Source organism: Squalius cephalus (genome assembly GCF_949319135.1).
Source record: "Squalius cephalus genome assembly, chromosome: 16".
Classification (NCBI taxonomy): domain Eukaryota; kingdom Metazoa; phylum Chordata; class Actinopteri; order Cypriniformes; family Leuciscidae; genus Squalius; species Squalius cephalus.
The window spans coordinates 29,561,707-29,574,845 of record NC_137137.1 but is presented as its reverse complement, the minus strand read 5'-3'; the positions used below and the strand labels follow the sequence as shown (position 1 = coordinate 29,574,845).

General features: G+C 35.5%; 2 protein-coding genes across 2 annotated transcripts in view; one reads left to right on the top strand and one right to left on the bottom strand.

Moving 5' to 3' along the window:
- Nucleotides 1-13,139, bottom strand: part of clcn6 (chloride channel 6) — a 526,148-nt gene that overhangs the window by 110,224 nt on the left and 402,785 nt on the right. The window lies entirely within an intron of this gene.
- prdm16 (PR domain containing 16) overlaps nucleotides 7,645-13,139 on the top strand; it is a 323,538-nt gene continuing 318,043 nt past the window's right edge. Inside the window, exons 1-2 of the mRNA XM_079896433.1 lie at nucleotides 7,645-7,750; nucleotides 8,701-8,752. The gene's annotated coding sequence lies outside the window, so the exon portion shown is untranslated. The remainder of the gene's footprint in view (nucleotides 7,751-8,700; nucleotides 8,753-13,139) is intronic.

Here is a 13,139-nt window from a genome sequence, read left to right as displayed (position 1 = left end):
TAGAATTACAAATTCATCATACATGTATTCCACCTCTGACGTCCACATCTGGAATCTAATCTGCGAGATCAGACTGTCAATGTGTGTGATCCATTACTAACATGTTAGTCGCTCACTTATGTATGATAACCTGTTTTATGATGTGTGCCAAGTGTTAAAGAATGTGATCTGGAGAGCTCTTGTGATGTGCACTTTATATTTTGCTGCTTTTTGTCTTTATTTCCAGCAGGTTGATTAGAAAGAGAATGGTACACTGAGCTTATGTATTAATGTATAGATGAGCATGCAGACCGTTGTAATTTATTGTCATTCACTATTACTGTTAGAGGAAATAATAAAGTGACACTGTTGAAAAATGAACGATAGCCTGATTTTTCTTTCTAAAACGATGCTTACAGAAACATGAGTGGCTATTCTTTTAATGGCCAATGAAAAAATTTAATTGGGGAAAGTATTTTGCAGTTCATATTAATATATAATAACCTATTTATTTACACACACATCCAACAGTTTTTCAATTTTGTTTCTACTGAATGGCTAATATGCCCATTAACAGTCAGGGTTTCCACAATCCTGGAAAACTTAAAAATATTAGAGAATTAAAAAAATTATATATATATATAAATATGGAAATGAATACATCTTAAAAGGCGATTAAAATAGTCCACATCAATCAATGTACACTGTATATTGTCGTCGATGTATGATTTTTATGTTTTGTATCTTGTGTGAAAGTGTGAAACCATCATGAAAACTATCCATACTTACATTCTGAGTCTGACATGATTCTGATGAAAAAAAATCTGTCACCAAATGCTTTAATAACATGTGGTGACAAAGTGCTTTTAGTTCACTTTATTTTACAGTCCTGTTCCGCATATACATATTATGTACTTATTATTAATTACAATAACTTGGTAATATTAACCCTGATCCTACCACTAAACCTAAGCTTAACCCATGTAGTTACCTTACATTACCCAGTCTTTTCCTAGGTAACATGTGCTGTAAAGTAAAGTGCAAACATAATTTATTTTAATTACAATTGAGCTGTTGTACAGATATGAAGATTTTGAGATGTTTTAGGTTTTTTTTTCTTCTTCTTTCACCAGTAGATATGCTACCATGGCTACAGTTGATGCATATTATGGAATTAAAATCCATGATCATATATTATGAAAACGGTACAATGACTTCACTCTATGACAGGCACAATACATTTTAATGTGCTAGTTAATTAAAGGAAACTAATTAAAAGTCCCTTAAGTTATACATTAATATGCCAAGGCTGAAAGTTGCAAATTGTTGTTTAATTAATCAAATTAAGAGAGTTCTTCCATGTAAAAACATTTATGAAAACTAGAATAAAGTTTGAATATCTGGGGTAGCCTACTCAAAAGTCTCACTGGGCAGTGAGCATCGAGTTCATTAAAAAAATGGACAGAACGATTAATTTGTACACACTTTATTACTTGTAACATGTTACACAAAAGCAAAACTTTAGTTGTTGTCATCCATATGACTCCAAAACAAGAGTTCTAAGAGCATGTCCAAGCCATAATTATTATCCGACCCACTGCATGAAAAAACTCCATTTATAACCCTGATGTTTCAGTTTTCAAACAGTAATTAAGGCCTTAATGAACGAAGCACTGCTGCTTCTACCTCACATCCCTGAGCTCATTTGCATGTTAATTATCATTAGCGTCATGGGGGAAAGGGCCCATAACTGCTAAATTAGCAGCTCAATCATATTTTTGGCTACCCAGAATGCCACTGAAGCACAACAGGACATATTATACCAGTCCCTCTCTGTCTTTCGCTGCCTTTCTTTAGTTTTAGAGCCTTTCAAAAAAGGACAGGCATTAAATGGTTAACACACACAATTTACACACCTGGGGCTCGTTCTTCGTACGTCGCTAACTCAGTTAGCTGGATTTGATTGTTGACGATTTGGCATGATCTTGGATCGTTTGGTTCTTCGAAGCTCATCCTGGACTTGCTGTCATAGCAACACATGCGCAAGCTCAAACCTGCTCGGGAGCAGGCTTATTTCATGTAAACAGGATTAGATCCCGGCTTCATAAGCGGAGCTGATGCGGGAAGTCCAGCGCAGCGCGATAGTGCACTTTCTGAGATGTTTTTTTTTCTTTCTCGTGACTCGTGAGATTGTCGTTTACATTATTAAATTGTTGGAAACGCACATTTATTTTCGACTTGTCGGAGTCTGGCTTTAAATACAGCACAAACTGTTTGCATTGCCCTAAGATTATTTGCGAGTTTCCTTTACACTATTGGAGATGCGGAGAAGTTGATGGAAAGTGCTGTCTGTCGTGTCATTTGGAGTTTACCTGGCGCTTTTAGGTTTAAAAAACAGTTTTTTTTTTTTTTTTTTTTTTTGGCATTTCCAAGCCACTTTAGACCCAATGTTGTAAAGCAGTTTTTTTTAAAGCAAATTTTTTTTTAGGCTATCATCATTTTTTATGAAGATCATACAATCATGACCATGCCGATTACAGTATGTCACTCAGGCTTCACTAACGTGATTGGTACCATAGACTATAGGCTGCCATCAAGGCCTCAATGAAGGGGATTATGTGAACAGAAAGGGGGATTATGTGAACAGAAAGGGGGTTCACAATGTAAATGTGCAGCCCAGTTACAATTGGGATTCTTAATATTCCAGATTAATAATATTATATCAAATAAAAAAAAAAGGCAGTTGACAAATCTTCCATAATCACAAATGTGAAAGCAAAAAGGTCAGGATCTGTGCATGACTTAAGAATTTTCAGAGATTCACATTCCTGCACATTATTTGAAAGTGGTAAGGAAAGTTCCACAATTAAATATCAAGCTCACTGTATTACATACACTTATTGATCCTAACAGAACTGCATTTTTCATAGGTGATTATGACATGTTCCTGCAGACAGGTGTTTTATGACCCCATTCCCTGACCCAAACCAGTTACAATGCAGCTCTAGCCAGGACAAGGGCACACAATGAAATGAACTTTGGCTAACTAAAGGGAAGATTTCAGTGTCTGAAAAGTCTGAGGGTTGCACACCTGACAGGACCTGTGGCATTGTTGCATGTGCCATATTACACAACACTTTTCATTAAATGTTTAATAAAAGACAAATATGCTTAGTTCCTTGAGTTTTATTTCAATTGTTCTTTGTAAAGAAAAGCCAGTGGTCAGGTGCCTGCAACAAGATATTAGACACATGCCTCATGCAACAAATAAAAAGGAAAAGTTGGCTATACACTGCCCACCTGTAGGCCTGTCTCCTCTGTCTGTGCAGACTCTTCTGTAGGCCTTTCTGTAGATGTGGAATCCTGCAACTTATATTGCAGCCATAAAGCATACAAGTATAAATGAAGTAAAGTTATTTATGCACTTGCAGGTAGGCTAGTTCCTCCATATGACAGTTATCTGAGAGGGTTTATTCACTGTCTAGTGCAATGGAAACAAATGGACATTACAAAGTCTTATACTTTCTTTCCTTTGGAAAGTTAGAGAATGTCAACTTACTGCACATATTTCAGCCACCACTTTCTTGGGAACAGATACAAGTGTTGGTGTATTATGTAAAAGTGCACAAAAGAGGAAAACACAATGTCATTACAATGAACTACACTCGGGAAAATGTGATCAATAACTCATGGCAAAATATTTTTACATTAATATAAGTTTATCAGTTTTCACTTTCACAAGTCAAAGCAATTCATCATTACTTTTAATGCGACCTTCATTTAATGCAGCAATATTTGTACAATTATTTTACAGTGTAGGCTACTAAGATCTTTTCTTTTTTTCAGCCTTTTTCTTGGTTGCTTTTATAAACAGACAACCATTTATTTAACAGTGCCTTTTATAGAAGAGAAGAGACTATAATATAACTAAAAATTACCATTAGGCTGTGTAGAATATTTTTGTACTTCACTTTTATTTGTTCCCATGTTCTAGTGTGGTGACTCTGACATTACAATGAACAAAGTAGCCTAATTATGCAATTATTAAAATACAAAAAAAGGCTAATAAGTGATAAAAACATCTAACATGGCCACTTCTAACAGATTTAAATTGTCTGCTACTTTTTGCCAGCCCTCTCTCCTGGCTTTTGCAGACTTTGAGGTGTTCCCTGGCGTTTTGATTAAACATTAAAATTCCGAATAAACTTCGACTATCTTGCTCTGTTGAGGAGAAAAACTGTGCGCGCTCTTTGGCCACGCTGAACAGCCAATAGCAGCGTTGCTGATCAATGTTTCTACGATCGATACATATCCCCTTTTAAGCCAGCGCATGAACGCGCAGTTATCTCAGATAACTCAATCCAGCGATACTAATCATAAACAACAGGTGAGTTCGAAGAACCCAATTAGCCGGATCATGATTAGCACGATGATATCATCTTGGATGTGTCATTTGATCTCGGATGTAATAAGCAACGTACGAAGAACGAGCCCCTGACCAGTAAAAAGCGTGGGATTTTACTGTGGTGTTTAAACTTTTTAAATGCTCCATTATTTTGATTGTATATTCTGATTATATTCCCCAAATCGCGATCAAATATAGTCTAATTAGCTTATATATTAATAATATATAATTAGCCTACAGTAGGCTATATGATAATACAGCTCAGTCGTGTAGCTGAGAGGCGGATTTCCCCTGTCTCACCAAAAGAGGGCGACAAAGCCTCACATTTCAGAGTGAAATGCAACGCTCACCATGCAAACACAGCTAAATCAAATCTTGACATTAGTGTTCCAGAGGAAATCCCGTTTTACTCATAAAATTAGCATGTGCAATACTAATATGCATATTAAAATAATTGTTTCGTTTATTTAAACAAGTGGGACACTGAGTAATTCGTGAAAGTTGTGTTCTTTGAGGTTAGTTGTTTGTTGTAGCCTAAACCGTGGTAGACTATTGATTCCATACAATGCATTTAAAGTTGACTTAGACCTGCACTACTGTGTACATTTTAATAACGTAATCGTGGTCATAAATAAGACCAAAATTCAAGGTATGATCACTTTAGTCGTCAATTTTCTATTATAGGGGATATTTGTGTGTTCAAATTAAGTAAAGACCTATTTTTATCATCAGACGTTTCCCTGCTTTCAGATTAACAAGAAAAGACAGGTTTCATCAAATGAAGAATAATAAACGTTTATTTAACGTCTCTGAATGTTTTCTTGACGTTAGACTCATGGATCCAATAAAGCCTGTATTCTGCATCTACCATATTTTATTTTTGTTGGTCATATTTTGAGTCTGTGTAAACTAAGAAATTAATTAGAGCTCACTTTCAACGATAATAAGACTCTTATATTGTTTTATAATGCAACTCTGTTGATATTTACCAAACCAATGCAGACGTCCGTCATGCAGTGTTTTCTCAGTAGGCTACAGATTGTGCCATATAAGATATGGGAGACGCTGAGATCCCTTGGCTTTGACCCTACATAGTACGGAGATTTTAGAAAATGGATGACTGCATGTCTGATATTTTAGAAATATGATTTGAAAGTATTTGATTTCACAAATTTTGCAGCAGCATGCAGCCTTTTCCGTGTCCTGAGAGATCTGGAAAGAGTCCGAGCTCTGTGTTCAGTGTCAGGTGTCTTAATCGAAGACACAAAGCATCGAACATGTAGACTGAGGACAGTTACATATACTTTACCCTTATGTTAAGATGAAGTAGTTGACCCCTATCAGTTAGACACAAGAGGTAATCAGTCTCACTTTTCTGATTTAAATCAGACCAGTCTTTTATGTAGGCTAACTGACTTTAAAAAGTTAGGACCAGTCTTGAGGAAAACTATTTGATGACTAACTTTTAAGCAGTTTATGCAACATGCCACTGGCTTTTTAATATACGTTTTATACTATCTTGTGATTTTAGATTTGAGATTCCACCTAATGACTAGCCAGTCTCTGGACATTGCATACATGCTAATCATCTTGTGGTTGAAGATACTCTTGCACCTATAGATGTTATAAACTGCACTTCCACAGCATGCATTGACATCTGACCATAATAGGCTACAGAAATCTGGCCTTCTGAAAAAGATGCACATATTTTTATTTATTTTTTTTTAAATAAAACTGTAGATAATATAATATTACTGAAATACCACTAAGTGTAGCTTCTTAAAGAGAGACACTTTAAAATGATGCTATTTTGATGTGTTGACATACTCGATTATATGTTTAATATAATTGTAGTGTTATTCGATATAAAGTTTATATATTTGAAATGTACTAAATTGCAACTTCATCATTACAAATGTGTAACAGTATCAACAGAAATGACATTACAAGTATAATATAGTTATACATGCTTGTCAGTATATTCAGCAATACACTATATTTTCAAGACATTTATGTATTTATTAAATTAAATGGTAACACTTTACAATAAGGCTCGTTAGTTAACATTAGTTATGATCTAACAATGAACCGCAAGTATACGGCATTTATTAATCATTGTTAATGTTAATTTCAACATTTACTAATACTTTATTAAAATGTTGTTAACATCAGTTAATGCACTGAACTAACATGAACAGCTGTATATTTATTAACTAACATTAACAAAGATGAACAAATACACTAACAAATGGATTGCTCATGGTTACTTTATGTTAGTAAATACATTAACTAATGAACCTTATTGTAAAGTGTTACCAATTAAATATAAAGATAATTAAGTCAAGCTCTCTTAAGTTTTACTTATTGCATTTAATATAAATTAACTATGCATATATGTGTCTAAAAACATTACATTCAGTATATTCTAGCATATTTCCATAATAAGTACTGTTTTTAAAAGTATAGAGCACTTCTTTATCACAAGGGTGGCTTCATGATGGATAAATGAAAATGCTATAGTGCTGGATTACCTGGATTGAGGAAGATCAGGCAACCAGAAAACCAATGTAATAGCATTGACTTTATCCTAATACATTTGCAACCTAACTGAACAGATCAATTCATTAAATGAACAAATGCAAAAATGCACTTAAATGTAATGATAGTCCTGAGTTTGTAGCAGCTGTTTTTTTTTTTTTACTTGTTTTTACTATAGAAATTATGTTTCATCATTTCATATTCTATGCTCTTCAAAGTTGCCACTCACTCTAGATATTCTCTCAACCAAGTTCATGAGGTGCATCATCATCATCATCATCATCATCATTATCATAGCCTATATTTTTCTCTGCAGAACCAGTTTCAGCATAAGCCTTTAGATCAAAATGTTTTTAAGATCATGATTCTTTGATCATGGCGTTTTGACTAACGGTATATAAATGTTTTTTTCAATACAGTTTATAAAAACCATTTCACATTCACATGTTTTAACATGCAGTGCAAAAATGAAATCCTAAATCTTAAAAATATACATAGAGTCCTGTGTCATAAATGTACACTAAACTTTTTTTGTTCAAAATTAACAAAATAAAAATAAAGAGTCAATACATCATTAATCCCTTTTTCCGTGTTTTTGTCTCAGTGATTCACTATGGTAAGACTATAATAAATGTTTATATTTTAGACCTGATTGTTTTCGCTGAAAATTGCGTTCATACGTCACTCGCCAGTGAACATCTCGTCATATCCGTAAAGAGAAAAAAAGTTGCTCCGGCTACTTTGACGCACGTGTGATGTGGGATTAATGACAGAGGATTTGAAATGTAGTAAAAGCGACGCGGAGGTTGTGTTTTCATTACTCAACAGGTGAGTAAGGTATTTTACTGAACAGATAAATTGCCATTGTAAAGCACTATATATTGTGAGGGGTCATATTCATCCTCACATAGATGAGGCACAATCAAAACAATGTTGAAATCCGGGGTGATGAACCTATGAAACCCCTTTTCACAGCCAATTAAGAATCTATGTACTATTCTGCACCGTAATGTAGTCCAGGGCTTTGCTAAATCTATGACCCCTGTGGAACATGAGTGTGGATGATGCTGCTGCTCACCAAACCCACTCCTGACAGTCCTGCTCCGTTCTGGATTCCTCTGGATGGATGAATAGATGGAAGACAGGGAAATTTGATTTGGAATAAGAGCATGTCTTCCTGGAGCGAGATGTGCGTATACACAGCTGTGTAAATAACCGAGTTTATCCTCAGTCACCTGCAAGCAATGAAAGCAGCACTTCAGCATTCTGCTTAGAGAAGGTCTGATGCCAACCTGAGTGAGCCAGAGCGCTCGCATTAAACCACACACTGAAGAATGTCATGTAACTGCACACTCCTATAGTTATTCATAATAATTATCATCAATAAAATCGAAACAGGTTCTTCTTGGAAGAATAGATCTGCTACGCTGCTGCTGCTGCAATAGCGTACATGAATTACCCGTTGCAGATCTATACAGGTGGAGCTGGGGAAGGTGGAGGGTTTCTGTGCTGCACTGCTACAGCAGACACTGACCAAGTATTTGAAAGTTAAGCAGCGAGCTCATTGGCTACTGATAGAGCAGGAACCAATCAGCTGTGCCCTATAGAGAATGATGTGATTGGAAGCAGATTGAACAGACCTATCAGCCTGCGCCATGTATAGAGTTTCATGACAGAACTTTTTATTAAACACTATCAATAATTATACTTATTAACAATGTTTGCTACGGTTATCATCAGTATTTGAACTATTTTTATTGTTTTGGATCATAAACCAGGTGGAAAAATCCCATAGACTTACACTGGAGGAGGGACCAGAGCCATATAAAGGTAGGCTCTTTTGACTTGGTACAATAAACACCTGACAATCCAGCACCTTAGCAACTACACAACAATGCTCTGACAACCACACACATCCCAACATCACACTGTACAAACGTTTGGGGTCAGTAAGATTTGATTTTATAGTAATTATAATTAATACTTTTTTTCCCCCAGCATCACTTTGTTAATTTTTTTTTTATTTAAATAAATAATGTTTTTTTTTTACTTTTTTTTTTTTTTTCAACTGAAAAAAAGCATCACGGTTTCCACAAAGTTTTCCTGAGTTTTAAATCAGCATATTAGAATGATTTCTGAAGGATCACGTGACACTGAAGACTGGTGTAATGCCTGCTGAAAATGTATTAAAATTTATTACACAGAAAATATATTCAAATAGAAAATAGTTTAAATTGTAATAACATTTCACAATATTTCTGTTTTATACTGAAGGATTTGTAATCAAATAAATGCACCTTTGGTGAGCAGAAGAGGCTTCTTTCACAAGCAGAAGAATAAATTACAGACCCCAAACTTATAGGATAACTATTATTATTATTGTAACTATCATTCCTATTATCATGTATTGACCTGTTTTTTTATTATTATTACTTATTTGTTTTCTGATTATCTATCTATATCTTATTTTACTATTTTATAGTTCAAAAATAACTAGAATCTGATTTTGTTGGATTTATAAGAAGTGTAACAAGCATTGTAAGAACACGTTTACCCAGTTTCAGAGTTTTTTTCTTCTTCTCCGCTCTTAATGTCAGTAGAGTGCACAGGCGAAATCGTGTTCCGGGGTGGGGAGGGGGAGGGGGGTGTCCCGTCGAAATCACGTTCTGAAAGGACACTTTACTATTAGCGATGAAAGGGGCAGGGGCTCAAGACCTTTTTATTTTCTATAGCGGGACGTAAAACAGACTAAAAATAAAAAAATGTAGCCTATTTCATCAGTTTGTTTACGGTATTTCTAAATCATCAATGACAATGAACAAAGTAAGACTGCATACTGTATAATCGAATTATTCCAACTCCATTATTTAGCCTATAGCCAAAATTGTGGTTGTGATTATATCTGTCTGTGGTGTCAAGACAGTTTTGGAGGGTTTTATCCAATAATATCAGTTCCCACAGAAATACTTCCCGTTACCCAAGCGGTTCGCTTTTACAATGAGGCCGGGTGGATCGTTGCTGTCTGAGGTTTTATATTTCCATTAACCCAATGTGTGTGTAATAGCCCAAGTTTTCTTGTTTCTTTCTGTTTTATATGATAGCCGTGTTCTTTAAGAGCTTTAGCTAACAGTGCTTGGCTTCTCATGCTGAAATGTCCCTCTTTGATCTCACATCTTGGCTATCGTTTAAGCCCGGCCTGGTCATTGTGGTTTGATTTTACAGCCACTACCCGGTGCAGACAGACTAATGTCTATTAAAATCCTGCCACTGAAGATAAGCATGTGGACAGATAGGCAGTAGTCGAAGAGTGCGGGCAAATAGAAGCGACTGTAGTGATTGGTCAATGACAGAACTCACTATTAAAACTAAACATGCCAGCCAGAGCCGCACTGATGTCATATGTGCTGAGGGTGGGCATCGAGGGACAATATGCTCTTTATACATGCTCCTGCGCTCCAAGGCAGAAACATTGTTCAGCAATAAAACATTCTGAAATCAAAACCACATGCTCCGAAGTGTAGGACACACTTTACATCGCATTGCGAAGCCGTTGCTCAACTGGGGACCGCGGGCTCCCGAGTCATGCCACACTGGTGTTGGACATTGCACATTTTCATTTGTATCAGGAAGCTCAAATGAAGAACAGACTCGGTTTGAGACGTTGCAGGAAAGGGGGTGGGGGGTTTATGGAGATTTCAAGCACTGTGGAACAGATCGCTTTGAGCTGACTGTTTTGACAGGTTCACAATTTGCTGCGTTTTGTTAACTACTGTTAACACAAAACAGAATTTTTTTTCTAACGCTATTTCACAGAAAAGTAGCCCTTGTGAAAAACAAGTACACTTTAACATACTTTTAAAAAGAATATACGAATATATGTTTTCGGACACTTAATTAGCATGTTATTTACAAGTAAATGAAAACGCATTAGAGTTTACATACATTTGGGCTAAATTCAATTAGTTGAACTTAAGAGTGCCTTTCGACTCACTTAAGTGGGACTTTATCTTTCATAGTTAGTTCTATTGTCTTTGAAATAGGGTTGAAGTGTATTGTGCTGACAGGCACTTATGGTAAACTAAAATATGCTTTAACTTGTAATTACTGTAATGAGCTCATTGTTTGATGCTAGCTAACTGCATAATTAATCTAGAACTGTACATTTCTGAAATATGGACATTACTTGGACATCTCTGATACCAGATCACTCTAAATTGTAAGACATCTGCATTTTCTGTAAAGCTGCTTTGAAACAATATATTATATAATTGCTATACAAATAAATGTGAATTGAATTGAATTTAGCAATGTAATCTAATATATATATTTGTAACTACACATTTATAAATGATAAACTTTAGTACATTTCAAAAATGGTTTAACTTTAAATATCAAATAACACACTAGATACAGTTACTTTACATGTGCTTTAGTATGTTAGTCAACATATCTAAATAAGTGTACTTTAAAACATGACAAAAGATTATTAAAACAATGATTTCAAATGTAAATAATTACTTTTAATTTTTTGCATTTATTACATTTTTAAAAGTGTACTTAAGCGCATAAAGAACTCTCTTTAAGTACACTTACGTTGCTTTTTATTCCATTAATATTCTTTTATCTGCAAGTACTGTGCTGTTTAAAAAAAAAATACGTTAAGAATTGAAGTACACAAGTGCACTTTCCATGCAATTCAGCGCTTCATGCTAAATTATTGTCAATTAAAGCTGACTGTAAAAATTCACGTATTTTCACGTATTCACGTCACATATTCAGATACAATATTCAGCCTTTGCAGTAGCCTACATGTTTGCTTAGTGTATTTCATGCATTGGATGCATATTTGCATAACATGCAAAGAAGCATTTGAAATGTTTGTTTTCTTAATGAGATGCAGAAGGCAAAGAGGTGACCAAGTGCATCTGTGTCTCATGCCAGCTGTTGCTCCGCAGCCAATGCATTTTATCCCTCTCCGATAGCCTCATCGTTAAACAGCCTGAAAAAAAAACGTACAGAAGGGTTTCAGAATGAATATGTTTTACTGCTTTCATTTAAAGATGCCTCTAAGTGCAGGCGTAATTCCCCCACTCACAAGTTTACACAATGTGGAATTGCAAGCTTTCTCAAAAGTGGCTGGCTTTCAAGAGACACAATTAAAGCGAGCCGCAGTGAGAGCCAGGGGCCCCTTGTTAAAAGCAGAGCTAGCGCGCGCCTGTTAGCCATGCGTGGAGATACAGTCAAACAGGTAACAGAGTTTTGCGTCGGTCGCCCCGAGCCATGGCTGAACCTCTGACCCCTGGGCGGCCCAGCCGTGTTTGGGTTTCTAAGCAACCGGCGCACTTTTGTATTAAGTTACGAATAATCAGGTTTTCCTTTCCTGAAGCCACTGCTCTGACATGGTTGAAGTTGGGCTTCACAGTTAGAATTTGTGTAGAGTTGTTGTGTGAATAGCAGTGATGTAGGTAATGTTTGGGATTATCTGTGTACATGAACAGAAAGCAAGATCTGCATTAGCATTCCAAAAGAAAAAGAAGGAGTTTGTGACGGCTCTCTCTCTCTCTCGGTTTTCTGTTGCAGAAAAACATATGTATGTGGCGTTTTATTCTAATAAAAATCGTGGATAGAGGTTCATCTTTATCCTTAAATGCAGTTTTATAAAGCTGAAGGTGTTGCCACGTAGAGTACATATTTCCTATGTCAGAAATGAAAAATCGAATCCTTAAAAAGAGAATCGCTTCAGGAAAGACCTGACAAGAGTTGGAGATAAGAGTCATATCAGTCATATCTGTTAGGTCACCATTACAAAATTAATACTGTAAGGAACATTTGAACACTTCCACACTAAATAATGGTCACAATTTTGGAGTTACCATAGCTTATCATCAAGAACCCTGTACTTATCTTGGAAATCAGGTCTTTCTGGAAATTCAGGTCTTTCAATTACTCTTGAAGCAATTACTAAAACAGAGTAATTGGAAGTTTCATATTTGACATTTGAGGAAAAGAGCAAATCAGACATTAATTTTGGCCGTTGTTAGCAATGTACTATTAAGAAATAACTTCAAACTTCACTTTTTTCATGCCAATGCTTTTTATGAAGCAGAAGTAAGATGAGGAGTCAACCATAATGCATACATATTATAATTCATAGGGAACATTCCTGAAATCAGGGATCTTTTTATGTTTCGAATCAAATGGTCTTCTTGATTCATTT